Source organism: Phalacrocorax carbo, chromosome 3 (assembly GCF_963921805.1).
Source record: "Phalacrocorax carbo chromosome 3, bPhaCar2.1, whole genome shotgun sequence".
Taxonomy (NCBI): Eukaryota; Metazoa; Chordata; class Aves; order Suliformes; family Phalacrocoracidae; genus Phalacrocorax; species Phalacrocorax carbo.
Window position 1 is genome coordinate 107,795,089 of NC_087515.1, and position 13,953 is coordinate 107,809,041.

The window sequence follows — 13,953 nt, forward strand, 5'->3', positions numbered from 1 at the left end:
TTCTAAACCTAAACTAGACTTGATTAAAAATTAAATACCAAGAAAAAAATAACTTAAATTTTGAGGTTTTGATTCAAAGCTTTTCCAGAGAGAAGACACTTCATATTAAAATGAATGCTAAAAGTATTTAGAATTCTTTTTTATTATCCTTAAATTCACACCATGTTTCCCTGTTAAGAAGTGAACTTTTGTGTTCTCTTCCAGTGCAGAAAGAAAAATCTGTTTTGAAACTCTGTCCTCCCATTTACCCCAATAAGAAATATGGCCAAAGCAATGAAAGAATCAGAGATTCTCAACGTAGTATTTAATCACGTAGTCAGAATTTTTTCACACACATCCCTATGACCAATTTCACATAGTTTTGTGAGGGAATTTGGAGAGGTAATCCTATTAAAAACTAACACTTTCTTCATACCAAAGGAAAAAAATATCCCAGGAATTAAAACAATAAGCTGCAGGGCTTTATTCTGGATTCAGGCTGCTTCTTTAAGAAGATACTTTACATGAGCTGTGCAAGATAATGTTCCAAGACAGTAATAATAATTCTGTCCTTTACATCTTTAATATTCAAAACTTCATTACGTGATAGCATTAGAAATGTTGTTGTACTGACTGCAGACAAGAAAATTCTGAGACAAAAAAGTTATTTGAAAGACTTGTCCTATACAGTTTCTTTGATGTTGTATAAAATTGAGTTGCTGAAAATATTTTGATGCAAGAATTGATTCCTCTTGTGAGATGGAAGTTAGAGAAGCTCTAGTATGCTATTGCTGTTTGGTGATGAAAAGGGAGACCTTAAAAACCCAGCAAAATTGGAAAGATAGTTTTATAACAATCAAAACTATAATGCAACTATTGTTAATAAAATGAAAGTGACCTTTGGATTTGCAATTGACAAGTAAAATGCTTTTTGCCTCTTGGATGAGCAGTGGGCTTTAGAAGCCAGAAAACATTTTGTGGCTCTTCAGACATCAGACTTTAAACAGTACCAAGTACACTGTACTTCCTGGATTCAGTAACAATGATCTATTCAGTAAAGCTAGATGGATTTCTCTGGAAAAACTGTGGAGTTCTGTCCTAAGGCAGCTGAAACTATCAATTAATCCAAGTAAATTTTACTTAAAAAATTATTAAAATAAACTTAAAATAGAAATGAGAACTTTTAAAATTATTATACATTTCTGTCAAGATGCAATAAAATCAAAATCACAGAACAAGAATAAACAACTTGATCTTCGGAGGCTTTTAGTAGTTTATTCCAAAAACGGGTATCCCAAATTCAGTTCCCTCTTCTGTGTTGTGAAATGTCAGCCTATATGGCCTTTATCCCGGGAGTTTAATTTACCATGGTCCACATCATTCTGGGATATGCCTCTCCCAGTCTTTGGTATTGAACTGTTCTATCTGTTAGGAGTCTTAACTACGTATTTCCTAACCCATTAAAAGCCAACTAAATTATTTTCTTTTTATCTGAATGATGAGATGAAATACATCCTAAGCAGGCCTGTGGATCACACAAAATTAGAGGGACCAGTCACTGTGCTGTAGGACAGGGCTGACCTTTGGAGGGACCTCTGAGCAAGCTGTAGGTGTGGGCCAGCAGGAATGCTATGAAGTTAATCAAAGAGAGACACAAAGTCCTGCATCTGGGAAGAAATAGCCTGGGGGAGTAGGATTTATCCTTCAGAAGAAAAGACTAAGGGTGGATCTGTCTCCCATGTTTTGCTACCTAAAGGTGGCTTGTAAAGCAGATGGAGCCAGACACTTCACAGAGGTACAGGGCAAGGTGCTGGTCACAAGTTGCAGCAAGAGAAATTGCAACTGGGTGCAAGGAAGAGGTTCTTCACCATGAGAGTGGTGAAGTCCTGGAGCAGGTTGCCCAGAGGCTGTGGTGTATCTATCCCTGAATTCTTTCAAAATTCAGTTACTTAACTAGTTCAATAGCACCTCCTTTTAAATCTTTCTCTCTGATCCAAAGGCCTAAGGACTTCTGAGACAGAAAAAAAATCAGTTTGTGGAAGGATTGGAAGAACTTTGTACATTTTTCTTTTTAACTTTGTCACTTTTTTTTCTGTTGAATGACTACCATCTCTGCGGTAGTTCATTCACAGTCTTACGTAGTTCAATACAACAAATGAACATTCAAGGAGCTGGTAAAGTCTTTCATCCTCCGGCCGCAAAACTCACAGAAACTTTTAGCATCAGAATTAATGTTACTAATACATTTTAAAAGATGCTAAAAAAGAAAGAAACTCTGAAAACAAATATTAATATGCAAAAAAATTCTGAATTGCACTTTACATAGGACCCCAGTTCAGCTGCTAGGAGTTTCTGACTTTATCTGGGCATGTGCTAAGTAATCAACAGTCAAGAAAAGCAAAGATGATAACACTGATAGTTCTGTCTACTGAAATTCAAAACAGAGTATCTTGTAATTTCTTAGGGTTTTCTCTTAATATGTAATATGTTCCCTTATTTTCTTACACTTAAATTTTACCATCTAAACTATAAGAGATATTTAAGAGCAAATTCAATTTTTTTTTTCTGAAGTATGGAAAGATATTGTGAGTCCCTGCATGGCCAGCACTGATGAGCGGCCTGGATAGCAATACCTGCAAAGATTAGACTCTGAATACAGGCGCTGTGTGTGCATTGAGCACACAAGAGGGTCCTTGCCCCAAGCTGGCCATTTAAAGTGGAAGATGACGACCAGAAGGATTAAAAGGTAACCAGAGAACTCCAGAGAGACTGAAACAAAGGAGGGGTCAGTTGGAAAGGAAGTAGAAAAGAAAAAAAGAAAATTGTAACAGGAGGAGAGACCTTGGAGTGGAAACAGCAGCAGCCAGAGCTTTCTGTTGCACTGCCAGGAGTTGCCCTGTGATGTTACAGCCTTGCCACGGGCCACCACGAGCCACCTGCACAGAGCTGGAGGGGTGGGGATGGGGAGCACACCTGGGGACCCGTGACTTGGTGTACCTGAGGGACTTTGAGAGGAATTTAGCATCAGCATGAGCCCAGGTGGGCTGTGGGGAGCTGCAGGGGCACAGGCAGACTAGAAGCACTCACATCTTCAGTGGGAGATGAAAGTTTATAGTGTGTAAAGGGGGGAAACTAGGAAATCAGGGGGCATGTGTAACCCCCAACAGACACAGGGAGGGCACATGCTTGCACATCACTCTGTGTGTGTGATTAGAAGGGAGATTAGCTACAGCAAAGATGCTTAGAAATTTGTAATGTTTATTAGCATTTTGCATGTGTCCAGTATCGTGGTTTATTTGTCATATTGCTGATATTAATCTTGAAGGTATTTTTCTCTTGTTGGCAATTAATTATGTATCACTGCTTTACAAATAAAATTCTTAGACTGTGAATTATTTTTATGCACATGAACTGGGTAGCTTTTCTATGTGAAAGTTATTGGCTAATTTCTGTGTAGTTTCATATACTGAGCCACCTTTATGAACACAGCTGAAGAAGTCAGATCGTTTCAGTGCGGCAGCCTTACTTTGATTTTTTTCTTGCAAAAATATGATTTTTCTTTTCTGAGACACAAAGACTGAACATACAGAAGTAGGTCAGCTAATGCAAACTGTGCTGAGGTAAGAGAAAGAATGGCAGATGAGGCAGTAAAATAGGAAATTTCAAGTATTTTTGGTTGACATTGAGAGCCCAGTAATATACCTAACAACTAGATTAAGACTATAGGAGGAACTGTCCTTAATGCTGAGAAATTACAAAGGGATGTCCTCAGCACAAAAAAGAAAGAAAGAAAGAAAAAAAAGGATGCTATGCTAATTTTTGAGATTAAACCTCTGAACATAAACAGAAATTTACCAACAGACTTGTCATGGTTTTAGCTGGGATAGAGTTAATTTTCTTCACTGCAGCTGGCATAGTGCTGTGCTTTGGACTTAGTATGAAAACAACGTTGATAACACACCAATGTTTTGGTGGTTGCTGGGTAGTGCTTGTACTAGTCAAGGACTTTTCCAGCTTCCCATGCTGTGCCAGGTGCACAAGAAGCTGGGAGGGGAGGGGGCACAGCTAAGAGAGCGGATTCAAACAGGCCAATGGGATATTCCATACCATGTAATGTCATACCCAGTATGTTACCCGGGAGGAGCTGGCCAGGGGAGGGAGGCAGCAATCGTGGCTCGGGGACCGGCAGCGTCAGTCAGCGGGTGGTGAGCGGTTGTATCATTTGTGGTTTTGGTTTTTTCCTTTTTTCCCTTTTCCTTTTTATTATATTATCATTATTATTAGTAGTAGTATAATCAATATTATAATATTTTTAATTTTAATTATTAAATTGTTCTTATCTCAACCCACAAGTTTTTCTTTGTTTTTGCTCTTCTGATTCTATTCCCCATCCCACAGGGGTGGGGGGAGTGAGCGTGGTGTTTAGTTGCTGACTGGGGCTGGACCATGACAGTCCTTTTTGGTGCCCAACATGGGGCTCGAAGGGTTGAGATAATAACAGTTGCTGATTACAGCAGTGGAAGCAGAACAACTGGCAGCGCAGAGGCAAACCCATCTGGGCTGCCACATTGTGGCAAAATATTGCTGCCCGGGTAGAGAACCTGGTTGTGGAAGTACATCACATGGGTGCTCACGTCCCCAAGAGTCGGGCTGCTGAAGAACATTGAAACAACCAGCAGGTGGATGAGGCTGCTAAGATTGAAGTGGCTGAGGTGGATCTGGACTGGCAACATAAGGGTGAATTATTTCTAGCTCGGTGGGCCCATGACACCTCAGGCCATCAAGGGAGAGATACAACATACAGGTGGGCTCGTGATCGAGGGGTGGACTTGACCATGGACGCTATTGTGCAGGTTATCCATGAATGTGAAATGTGCGCTGCAATCAAACAAGCAAAGCGGGTAAAGCCTCTGTGGTATGGGGGACGATGGCTGAAATATAAATATGGGCAGGCTTGGCAGATTGACTATATCACACTCCCACAAACCTGCCAAGGCAAGCGCCTTTGCATTATGAGGCAACTTGCCAAAACAACGAAGGGAAAACACTCATTCCATTTGAAAAAAAACCTTGAAGAAAGCTTATGCATTTTATAACCATCTCCCTAACATACAGTTAAAAATAAAAACATTTGGAAAAAAACAGTTTGTTTTAATTTTTTTTTCTAATTGTAACAAGGTAAGGTGATTTACTGAAAAAATAATTTAAAAGATTCAAAAGCTGATATTTCACTTACATCCTTCATTTTAAAATGCTATATTTTGATGCTCTCTTCTCTGAACTTTACATAGATCACCCAGGCTCTGTAACACACACTTACCAGCTAATTTTGACACAATTTTCAGTTCAGTCCTGCATGTCTTTTCTTGACTGGTACTGAAATGTAATGACAAATAGGATCACACAGAACCTTTCTACTCTTTTATTTTGTGACAGAAACAATAGGTATTACACCTCATCTAATTTCTGTGATAATTTATCATTGTGTAAAAAACTCCAAACATCTTAGCAATCATATTAAAATTAATCAGTGAATCTATAATAAGCTTATATTTATCTAAAGCTCAGTAATTAAGTACTTATTTACTGATTCAAAAGAAACATGGAGAAGTGGAAACCAACAGAAAATAATTAACAAGAAATATTAATTTGATATAGTATACCAAAATATGTCAATTTATGTGATATATGATTATTTGATGCAGATTATTAAGTTTGTTGTTCCAAGAAAAGTTTTCAAAACAGGTAACAATGAAGTGGCCATATTTTATTTAGATGGAAGGAATACCTCTGTTGATTGTTGGGGTTTTCTTAAATATATGAGATAAAATCAGGATACAACCAACATATTTAGTACCGTAACAAGTTAATACTTCTAGTTAGTTCTTTCTGTTCATTAATAACATACATTATTTGATCTGTGTTAAGATGCTTATGTAGCCAGTCACTACTCAAAAGGTATTCTGGGGGGCTGTTCTGTACTGCTTTGAGCTGCAAAGTGTAGAACTGGTAGGGAATATTTCATTTGGTTTATTTTCTTGCCAGAAAGCTATGTTTCCAAGACTGATGTGCTTTATACTAATTTTGTAAGGCCTTAGAAGTAGGATTTGTCAGACTTATTGTCTAGGCTTTTCTTGGCCTGCCTGGAGTTTTATTTTACTTTGGTTTTGGGTAGGATCAGTTTTATAATGCACATTTGTTGTTACCTAATTTGTTTTACTTTTGCATAGTGTTTTTATAACTGAGGTGTATAACCATATCATGATTTTAAAATTAATACTAGTAGGAAGTAGCTTTTTTTTGTGTAGAATGAGATATTTGTGCAGTGTCATGACGTAGAGCAGAGGATAGGGATAGGATGAGAGCAAGGTGTTGGAAATGGGAACACAGGCACAGGATGCAGTGTGGGGTAGACATGGCATGGGATGATAACAGTTGGGCACAGGAGGATTCTGCACCCCTTTGCTGTTCAACAGGTCAAATTTGAAAAGGAGTGGTTTTCTAGCAAAACAAAAGTTTCATGCTATCATTTGAGAAATAACCTGTAACTGAAGTTTTATAGCAAATTTAAAATTTAGCTACTCAAAATATTTTCCTTCACTAAAAAGCTATGTCCATAGTGCCCCAAAACCTCTCCCAAACCCACCTGAGACAAGCTAAACCTGTCTGTTCAGAGCTCATTAATTCTATATTTTCGGGGAGAAGTGACAGCAGCAATATACGCCTATTTATATTTATTCTTATTTAACTGAAGTAGTAAATAATGTTCTTACATTTGAAATAACTCACAATGACAAAGAAGTAGGCCAAGATTCTCCTTACATACTTGCATGTGTCAATCAGAAGCAGGTTTATTTAAATAAATGAAGTTGCACCCATGGAATCTCACTGTAATTGCAAGGAGATAACATTTCCAGGGTTATGAGGGTAGAAAGATGTTATGTGAAAATGACACAATTAATTTTCTCCTCTTTTCCCTGGCATAGCTTATGGAAAGGTGATGACAGCTCAGAGGTGGGAAAAGATGTGACAAGGGACAAGGGTAGGGAGGATGAATGGCTGAGTCAGCTGGTGACTGCTGTCAGCCAGCAATGGTTTGTGCTATAAATGGGCAGAGTCAGGGGAGCAGGATTTGAGGGCCATGTAGGGAAGACGGGGGTAAAGCACATTGTTTGAGTAACTTAATTAAGAGGGCAGAAATTGTTTCAGGATTTTTGTGACAGAGGTCTGGCAGGTAGGGAGCCTCTTAGCCAAAAGGGACAGTTAGCTGAATCTAAACACTTGCCTGAATAGACAGCAGAGGTACCCAGACAAATACTGTTATCCCTAGTGGTAGACAGGCTGCTCTAAAGTATTTTAAAAATACGGTTTGAAAATAATCTAGCTCAATTTCCTGGAGAGAGGGAGTCACAGCTCCTTCTGGCCTGCCCCAATGTGGCCCAGCAGCTGCAGCAACCATGGCCAGGCAGGCAGTGGGGCCGGGGCCGGGGCCTGAGGAAAAAAGGCTCCATCTCTGCATATCATTTTGTATTTTAAACACAGAACTTCAGGTTTTTGGGAAACACAGGTCCACATCCACTTCCCAGGTGAAGCTACTGTGTTTTTCCTGTCCTGTATCTAACATCAGAGCCTTAAAAATAATCTCATAGGAAAAGAATTAGTTAGTAGGAAAGGACAATAGGTTTGATTTGCACTGGAGATGCTGCAAAGAAGGGTCACTGTTTTTATTACAAAAGACTTCTCATTTCAATTATTGAATCTAACATGCAAACTACTTAACAGCAAAAAGACTAATTGCCTTTATAAGGGCTCTTCTAAGATAAAGGAAAAAATAATAAACTTTCTGCAAAACTGTTGTTTTCATACCAAGTATTTTATTTCTTCTGGGAAGCTTAATTAAACAAGACTACCACATATCAGATACGCTGTATGTAGTGTTTAGTTATATCAACAAAAATGGGACAAAATTCAGTATAAACTCAAAGAAATATAATTAGGAATTATCAAATTTCAGCAGTCCACAAGATCTCTATTCTTTTTGTATAAAAGTATAATAAAATTAGCTTTGCAATAAATAAATAAAAATATTAACTGTTTTTTTGTTACATTGATCCATCACTGAAAGTAGTGGAAATTGATCGATAAACTCTAATTTGCTAATATAGGGGTATGTAACAAATATTGAAGAACCTACGAAGTGTGCATATTGGCCACTTCTGCTTAAAAGAAAAGCTTAGTGTAAAAGATCTCCACTGTAAGTTAACATGATAGAGATAAGTCAGCTATTAGGAAGGCAATAGGTCCTGGTTAACCTTTAGCAGGAATCAGAAAGGAAGCTGCTTGTCTAACTTGCTGTGTAATCACAGCTGTAAGTGGTTAGAGGGTCCAGCTGCTTGTAATTAGTGCTCTAAATCTGCTTCCGAGGACCTGATTAGTGAATACGTTCTTTTGCCCGAGACCTTAACGAAAGCCTATGGAAATTCTTGCCATAAGGAGACAGTTAATAGATTAGAAAGGGCAGAGAATGATCAGAGCAAGAAAAGAAAGTCAATTACAGGGTAACCATCTAGCTTCATTTCAAGATAGCTATACCAATGCATAGCCATTGTAATACAAATTGTATCAGAACAGTGCTCCTGGTAGAGACAGGGAAGAGCTAGCCTTATTGAACCTTCAGAAGATGTTCATTTTATGAAAGGCATTATAAATAGCAGCAGCCTTTAATATAAGGGAGTTATATCTGATAAACTAAAAGATTCCTCTGATCCTGCTTCTTATGTATTAACAGCCTTAAATTTTAACATTTTGAAGTATTTTAAAAGGATCACCTGGAAAGCAAGGAATTCCCATGTCCATAGTACAAAAATCCCCTTGAGTAACAACTGGCACCAAGCAAATTTAATCCAACATTTTTAAAAATTGTAAAGCCCAAGAATTAAGCTTTCAAATTTAAATATGGATGTAAATGTATTTTGTCATGGCAGGATGCTTAATGTTGAACATTTAATGCTGATGTTGCATGCCAAAGCAAATTCATTGCTAACAGAAGTGAAATAGGGGATCGAGTCCATGTGCCATGCATAGACCAGAGCCTTCTTCCCATTCCACTCATCAAATTCTCTTTCAATTAAGTACTATTTTATTTTGCAAATAAATAGTGTTCATTTTGTATTATTTTGACACTGTACAGTAACTATAACTTGTCTATATATAAGAAATATAACATATTGCCATTCTTTAAAACCAAGCTTTTTTTTTTTTAGCATTTATTCTTATTTTTTTTAGGATATTTTAAACATGTAGGAAATAGGAATAATCAGAATTGTAGAATCGAAAAGACCTCTAGGATCATCAAGTCCAACTGTCAACCCAGCACTACTATGCCTCCTAATCCATGCCCTAATGTGCCACGTCTACACATCTTTTAAATACCTCCAGGGATGGTGACTCCACCACCTCTCTGGGCAGCCTCTTCCAATGCTTGACCACTCTTCCAGTAAAGAAATTTTTCCTAATATCCAATATAAACCTCCCCTCATGCAGCTTGAGGCCATTTCCTCTTGTTCTATCGCTAGTATCTTGGGAGAAGAGACCAACACCCACCTCATTACAACCCAATTTCAGATAGTTGTAGAGAGCGATAAGGTCTCCCCTCAGCCTCCTCCAGGCTAAACAACCTCAGTTCCCTCAACCTCTTCTCATAAGACCTGTTCTCCAGACCCTTCACCAGCTTTGTTGCCCAAGAATTTAGTTGCACGTTCTCAACTGTTTGTACTTTTTTTGGCTCGAGAGATAGCAAAGCATCAGTTTTCTTCCTTCAGTTTCCTTGGTATCAACGTGGCAGTGGGAAGTGAATAAGGGATAGGTAATACTTACCTTTATAGTCAGTGTTTTAAAACAGTGACTATTGGTTCTGATGACATTACTCACTTGTGAAGGTAAAACATCACAAGAACACCTGGCTTCAAAGAAATGTGTTCAGAGCTTTCTGGAGATTTCCATTAGGTATCTCAAGCTATAAACTTACAAGTAAAGAAAACTGAATCATCATCCAATTCTCAAAGTCTTTGTGTAAATGGGTGCTTTTTTCAAAACTGCCAAAATTGCTTTGGAGCCTAACTCAGCTCATGATATAAAAAATACCTAAGTCTGAACTCCCTCAAACTTTCCCATCTATCTGTAATATTGTATTTCTTTATCACTGCTAGGCCAACCCATCACAGAAATCTTTGTCTACATATACAGCATTCTTTTATTTGCTGCATCTGCTCATATTAATAAAAGTTTGGGGTTTCTTAACTTTTCTAATGTTTTGCCCACTAATAAGTATTGTTTTATTATGCAGATTTCAGGTAATATATATCACAATGACTTGTGGTATTTTGGTTGTAATAAACAAAGCAGTCACTTGATAATTGTTTATGAGGTTTAAGTAGGAGCAGTATGTTGGGCTTTTTACATTTACAAAATGTGGAATCACAACAATGAAATATGAATTCTAGGCTTTCTGAGGAAAAAGCAAAGTTGGGGAACTTAATTTTTTAAGGAGATCCCATGACAAGCTGGAGGAGCCAGACCCTACTTCAAAGGCCTGCCTTACAGTCCTACAATCTATAACATGCTGGAAGGAGCTCAGTGACACTGAATGAAAGAGAAGGATAATCTGGAAACAATGTGAATCTAAACATCTTGATTTTGCCTTTGAAGTTAGACAGGTGCATTTTCCACTTCAAACAGTTCAATTTTTATATATATCTAGGGCTCCATTGTATAGTAGGGCTCCATCTTAGCTGTCTTGACCAGAACAACCCTGTTGTGGATATTGTTCTAAGAAGAAAGGGCTAGAGTAAGAAGTTATCAGCACAGAAGCAGCTTGAGGCTTCATTATAAGAAAGATGGACCCACCAAAACTCACACCCACAATTTGGCTTGCCTTATAATTGTCATCATTATAAGTGTTGACTCAGTGCTATTGGAAGTATTTGCCAATTTATAAAAATATGGATCGGTTATTGCTGATGTTAGCTACCACAAGCTGAAGGCAAAGGACATGGAAATGACCCATTGCCAGAGGTCTTTTGCCCAGCTATATCAAAGTAGTATTTGAAGATATATATTCTGTGTTACAGAAGTAAAGGTTCATCAGCTGTACCACAACACTGGCAAAATCATCACATTTTTACAGGTAAATGCTGATTAGTCCAACTGACTACTCAGTGACTGATGGGAATGAATCAGTGCAAAGACATTTCTAATTATGTTAAGCACATACAGAGTTAGGATTATTCAAAGTGCAGGGTTTGGATCTGGATAGACCAAGTTCTGTCTTCTGTGATTGTACACGGACCAGTGCTTCATGCTGGGTTGAGTTAATCAGGGGTTTAGGAGCTCTTCTCATTATTGTGTGTTTAGTGCGCTGTGATTATTGCTGGCCAAAAGAGTGAAAGGCAATCAATTCTTAAGTATGGAAAAAATTACCTGACTTTGAATAATATCAGCCAATAATAGCTCTAATATTAACAACTCTTTATACGTTTAATATTTTAATATATGCTAATTAAACCATTTCATATTATTGGGCAGTAGTGATTTAATATTTCCATTGGAGCCACATATCTGTTGGGAGAGAAGCTTGGAAAATAAATTTTAATAGTTTCAGTAGTTCATTCAAATGATAAAATAATCATTTGCTGAAAGAAAAGCAACAAAATTATTACTTGGGTTGTTAATGGTGCCATAAATATACCTTACTTTGTAACTGGGAAATGATGCAGGAAAGTCTTGATCACATTCTTTTTAGATAATCACAAAGGTCCTATTTATGCTTAAAATAAGTCACCTTTACTAGGTGAAAGCTGAAATTTGGGCTATGCATTCTTCTGAGGAGATTATGCTTCTGAGGGACTAAATCTTTCAAAAATTTTTAGCTGCCCTGAACACCTAACTTTCAGCTTTGCAAAATAATATTGCCCCTGTAAAGAAAAAAAGAAATACAGACATATTATTTTGCTTTCCATATTATTAGACTCATTTTATTTTTGTCATGCAGCAAGGCTTACATTAGGTGTTAATTATTTACCATACTAAAGAATACTCAAGGGGTTGTAAGGCCTTTCAGAGTTTGTCTGAATTATTAGCTTTTGTCTTAACAGTGGCATCTTTTCAGCAATTTTTAAAGTATCTTATGTGATCTGCTTTGTGGTTTCCTTGATGGTAGTGAGCAACAGTGGCATATAGCAGCTCATCATTGCCAGCTCTACTGAGTGGGAATTTTGTTGGTTTTTTACCTTCCAGGAGGTGGAATGCTTGCTGCAAATGGCTGGGAATGCTGCCCAGAAAGCTAAGCAGCTTCAGATATTTTATATAACATTTGCTTTTCAGATTAAAAAAAAATCTTCCTGTTTTGAAATCACCACAGAAGCCTGTTCCCATTGCAGTGGCTGATGTTGTCTCACATGAAGTCTGGGATAGTCTTCTATCAGGATTAAACTGAAAAGTAGACAAGCGTTAAAGCCCAGATTTTACACTTCATTGTTAAAATCACAAAAAAACCAACAGTCCAATACCAAAGAAACAATAAGGCTGCTATACTGGCCCTTAGAGCAAACAACTGCAGCAAACACTGTGTGGAGCAGTGGACACCTACACTCACTGTGTACCATGACACAGCAGGCACTTTGAGGGAGGCAAACTGTGTCTGGGAACTGCTCACCATGTAACAGCCTCCAGGATGCTCCTCACCAGTTGGTACAGACACACTGCAGCACTCTGAGTATCCCACAGCTTGTGCAGCAATGCCAGTCAGAGGGGCAGATGGGACTTGTGTGATGTATGGCTGATGGGAGCACCAGGTTCTGCGTAAGTACAGCAGGCAGAAGAAATACAAGAAAAAATCTGCAGGGTCAGGAAACTATCACTGGATGTCCCTGGGCACAGAGGTATGAAATAACAGAGTTCTGATACTTCTGTCACCATGTTTAAAGCATGTACTGAAAGCATGTTTGATTCAGAGGACAATTCAAGGCATTTTTTTTGAAGATTATGTAGATTTCTGCCACAATCTCGCCAAAATCACTCTTGGTCACAAAAGACTGAGCAGAAGGACCTATGTGAAGAATACTAGGCCATAAAGGGTTTAACACAAACACGGCTAAAGGCAAAGGCAGCTAACTTTCTTTAAAGACCTGGAAATTGTACGTACTGAAAAAACCCACTGATGAAAAAGTTATTTCTATCTTGGTTAGTAACTGTTACCAGTTTCGTACTATTCTACTCAATAATAACAAAAAAACCACACACCAAACTCAAAAAACCAGAACAACAAACTGTTAATTAATCACCAAGTTATTATCAAACTACCCCGCCTTCACCATTACAAGCACATATATCTGACAGACTGCTCTTTAACACTTGCATTTAATTCAATAACATTGTTCATTGAATTTTAGTTTTATTTTAAACTCATGAAGTGTAGACCGATCATATAATTCACTCATGGTTATCTGGTGGTTAGTTCTGATGAGGACCTAAAATGAAATCAATATAGGCAACACCTATGTATAGTCAAATATTAATATTGAAATAGTTACATCCAGGGCAGAAGGAAAGAAGAGGAGATGCAGAACTCTGTCTACATAAAATCTTAGTTGTTAGGAACATATGAATAAGGGAGACCTGCTGGGTCATGAAATCCAAGCCCATTCCTATTGCCAGCATCTCATTAATACAGTGTTTATAATAAATGGCTCTTCTGCACTTCATCACAGGAAAAGTGAGATCTTGCACCCATTTTTGTACCATAAATTTGTTTGCATCTGGTATTGTTCACTGCTTATTTTTAAATAATTTAAAGAATGGAAGACATTCAATAAACTTGACTAGATATGTTGGTTCATATAGCAGTTACCGAGCTTCAGCTTGGCCCATGAGTCAGTTTTTCCCCAGTTTTCTGTAATAATATGTTGTGTATTATAA